Source organism: Asparagus officinalis, chromosome 1 (genome assembly GCF_001876935.1).
Source record: "Asparagus officinalis chromosome 1, Aspof.V1, whole genome shotgun sequence".
NCBI lineage: Eukaryota > Viridiplantae > Streptophyta > Magnoliopsida > Asparagales > Asparagaceae > Asparagus > Asparagus officinalis.
In genome coordinates, this window is record NC_033794.1 from 119,948,757 (window position 1) to 119,953,472 (window position 4,716).

Below are 4,716 nucleotides of genomic sequence, written 5' to 3' on the forward strand. Positions count from 1 at the left end.
TATCCGAATCTTTTTGATTCTCGGAGTGGAGATCCCACTCTTAGTTTCACCTTCTCGGATTCTTGAAGTGGAGATCCCACTTGGAGTTTCCTTTTGTAACTGGAGAAAGAATATAAAATTATTCCTCTTCAGCTTTGGGAGATAGAATATAAAATTCTTCCTCTCCCGCATCGGGTTCGTCTTTGCCCCAAGAGAAGACACCATTTTTTCAACTCCTAAAATCCGTGCCTCACAGGCACGGGGAATTTTATCCCAAATCCTGAGCAGGGATAAGTCAATGCCTAACACGCGTTGCCGGTTTAGTCTTTCACCGATTAAAAAAGACACCAGAATCCAGTCTGGGGTATTTTATCCCGAAGCCTAAGTAGGGATAAGTCAGCGCTTAACCCGCGTTGCTGGGTGGTTCGTTCCCGTAGAAACGACCGAGTCTACATATTCAGCATCGTAGCAACAAAATCCATGTCTTTTATGCATGGGGAATTTTATCCCGAATCCTGAGTAAGGATAAGTCAACGCCTAACACGCGTTGCCGGTTTAGTCTTTCGCCGATTGAAAAAGACACCAGAATCCAGTCTGGGGTATTTTATCCCGAAGCCTAAGTAGGGATAAGTCAACGCCTAACACGCGTTGCCGGTTAGTTCTTAACCGTAAAAAGAACGAAAGCCCATATATTCGATATTATGGCATGTTGTTATTCATAACGCCAAAATCCGTGCTTCACACGTACGGGGAATTTTATCCCGAATCCTAAATAGGGATAAGTCAGCGCCTAACACGCGTTGCCGGGTAGTCTATTCCCGTAAGTAAGACGAAGTCTACGTATTCAATATCGTAGCACTAAAAGAGTTAACTCTTTTAGCATAACGTTACATGCAGAACGGATTTAAACAATCTGCATGCTAGCCCGACTTAAACGATAGTCGGTAAAGGCTAATCAAACCTAACGTCTCATACACGTTGCTGTTTAGTCTTTTCACAGGAGAAAGATGAAGTCTACGTATTCAATATCGTAGCACTAAAAGAGTTAACTCTTTTAGCATAGCGTTACAGGCGAAACGGACTTAAACAATCCGCATGCTAGCCCGACTCAAACGGTAGTCGGTAAAGGCTTATCAAACCTTAAACAATCCGCATGCTAGCCCGACTCAAACGGTAGTCGGTAAAGGCTTATCAAACCCATTGATGGCTAAGAATTTGCCAAAAATTCTATAAATGCGAGTCATTGACGCATCAGCTTTATTAACTGGTCTCGTGACTCGAGCATTCAACAACTTCGGGATAAGATCCATATCTGCAGACGAATCAGCTTTAACAGTTGGTCCTACAGCCCTAACTGTTAGGCCCGCTATGCTCCAATACCTTAAGAGCTTAAACTGTGTATACTCCAGCAAACATACGAGTATAAACTGTGTCAACGCCAGTCAACGCGTTGCGATAAAAAAAGTCAACGACAGGCGATCCGAAACCCCAGGTCAACGCCGGTCAATGCATAACCCTAGGTCAACGCTAGTCAACGCGTTGCGATGAAAAAGTCAACGTTGGGCGATCCGAAACCCTAGGTCAACGCCGGTCAACGGGTAGCCCTAGGTCAACGCCAATCAACGCGTTGCTATCCGAAACCCTAGGTCAACACCGGTCAACGCGTAACCCTAGGTCCACGCCAATTAACACGTTGCAATGAAAAAGTTAATGTGATGGAGATAGTCAGTTCTAAGTCAACTCAACAACACGAGCCAAACTCAACTCATCAGTTTTAGATTCGAGACTTCGACGACGGCCAGACGATAAACGCAGCGCCAGAAGAACTTCAGCTATTCGTCAAAACATCGAATAGACTGAAAATCGAAGGAGTCAAGAATTGAAGCTAACGTCAAAACATCGAATAGACTGAAAATCGAAGGAGTCAAGAATTGAAGCTAACTACAGGTCCTGTACGCCGATCGAAGGCTGGACCAATCACATCCAAAGTATTCCAGGCTCTTTTATAAAAAAAACACGACTGAAACACTTTGGAGGGGGTATCTGTAGGCGTTGAAAATTGCCTATAGCTCTCCACAAACAGCTTAAAGCTAAGAGAAGACGATGAACGTCACTATCCAAGTCACGGAAGCTTGATTGACGTCGACGAATGCTTGAAATGAATCGACGAACTATGTGAAGCAACGGAGTTTCAGAATAACGAGGATACGAACTGATCGGAAGCCTCGTGTCGCTTACAAAAGGCGAAACGCCCTTCGTGTCTTATTTATTCCACAGATGATCCAATCATGGGAGCCTGTAGATCTTCTCGTCAGCTTTCCAACGCAACTTGAATCATGTAAATCCGAGTTCGGAAGAGGAAAATACGGCGAATGTAAAAACAACACGCAAAACGGACTGTCTCAGCATAAGCTAAGACACCCCGAGGTGTCTCAGCCCAACCGAGACACCCGAGGGTGTCTCGGCCTCGCTGAGACGCCTGAGGGTGTCTCGGGCCCTAAAAAGTCGTTCTTTTGTTATTTTAACCGTCTGGATTCCCCGGAGCCTATAAATACAGTCCTAAGACCTTTATTTTTTGGAGAGCTGGAATTCTCGAGCGTTGGCGAAGCCCTGCCGGACTGAAGATTAAAGGTGCACGAATTTCAGAGAGAAGGAGGAGAGATCGGATCGAGTTCGTCGGCATAGAGAAGAAGAGCTCGTCAGATCTGCAGTTCTCGTGTTCGTCCCTTAAGATTACCCCGTTGTGGTAATCTTAAGAAGAGCAATTATCTCGCTGTTACCGAGATAAGCGCTACGGCTTTTTGATTCCTTCGCGAATCGACGAAGCTCTGCCCAAATTTTTAGCAATCAGATCTGATCGACGGTGGTCCACGGATATCAACGTCTCCATCACAGGCCAAGATCCCACGCAAGCATAAGACCGATAAACGATCTCTGCGCTGTTTGAAGAGAATTGTACTTTTGTTTTGTTTTCATTGTGTAAAGGTCTTATTTTTCTTTTCGTTGTAAACGTATGAAGTTTGTTATGAACACCGCAATGAATCAAACAATTTTTCACCCAAACAATCTAGATGAGAAGTTCATATTCGCAGAACAGGCAGACCAGTGCTTCTATGTGAAAGACCCAAAGGTTACCACCGATTGGGTCATGTTATACAAGGAGCCAAGATCTATAGTCCTCCCTAATAATAACGCTGATAGTGATGAGGACAATGAACCAAATGGTTCTTCTGATGAAATTTGGCAGAACTTCTCTTACCCTCAGAATGTCATGCTTGATATGACAGATACGAAGATTTAGGATGACATCCTAATTTTAGTCAGGAATAGTTGTTATAGACGGAAACTAATTAGACACGTATTTCAGACGGAATTCCGTCCGGAATAGTTATTGTATACGGAAATATGATTATTCCAGACGAAATTTTCCGTCTGGAATGCGACCTTTTGTACCAGTGAAAGGAAATGACGATGAAATTCCTATAAAAAGCGGTGAATTTATTTGAGTAAAATATACACAATCAAAAAGAGATTGTATAGAAGCAGACACCGATTGTATGCAAATTTCTAGTTGTATTCTCATCAATCATCCGTCTGCTGTTCTATCTTTATTAATTGGTCAATTTGGTCAATTGTTCTTTACTATCAATAAAGTTCAGTGTAGACCTTTTCTTAAAAGATTTCTGATAAGGGGCTGTTTGGTTCGCTATTATAAGGGGCGGAAAACTCAGAAAACCCCTCCACGTCAGATTTTTAGCCCTTCACGTCAGCTTTTTTGTTTCCGTCCATTTCTTTGTGCCGCTTTGGTTCGCTCGAATGGAAGAGGGAAAACTCTGCTGAAATCGCCGCCAACTAAGATTTTTTCCCTCTCCGATTTCCTTCCCCAACCAAGTGAAATTGATGAAAACTCTGTCACGTCAGATTTTTTTCCTTCTCTGTTTTGTTTACAAAAATTTTCCTTTTTTTTCTATGCGAACCAAACACAAGAAAAATAAATACATTGGTTTCCCACCATTTTTTAGGTGCGAACCAAAGCAAAACAATCTATTTCTTAGAAAAGTTTGGAAAACTCAAAACTTGTGTTTCTTTACATGGAATTGCATTTCTCTATATCAAGGAAACGAACCAAACAGCCCCTAAGATAAATTCAGCGATCTCTAAATTAGTGTGTGGTACTACGTATTTTTATTTATACTAGGTTTTATACACGTGCAATGCACATGGTTAAATAATAAAATTAAGTACTTTTAGTTCATTTTCTTAATTAAAATTTTGTTCCTTTGTTCTATTCTAATGGTTTTTGCTCACTTATGTCTCTAAAATTTAGCATTGTGATTATTATTTTTAAATGTTCGTTTAAATGAGCTACACCAAATTTAAATTTTCATGTTGATAATTGAATTGGCAAGAAATAAATTAAGTATTTTTAGTTTACTTTCTTATAAAAAAACTTGTTCATCGGTTCTACTTTGATGGCTTTTGCTCACTTATGTTTCTAAACTTTAGCATTGTGATTATTTATTTTCTTTAATGTTCGCTTAAATGAGTTATAATAAATTTAAATTTCATGTTGATAATTGAATTGACAGGAAACAAATGTAATCTGAGGTCAATTTGAATTATCATGTTATTTTGGATGATATGTAATCAAGTTTGATCTTAGAAAGTATAGTAGTAAAAGTAAAAAATATTTCAAAAATAGCATTATAAAAGAAAGATGACTAATTAAAGCTAATA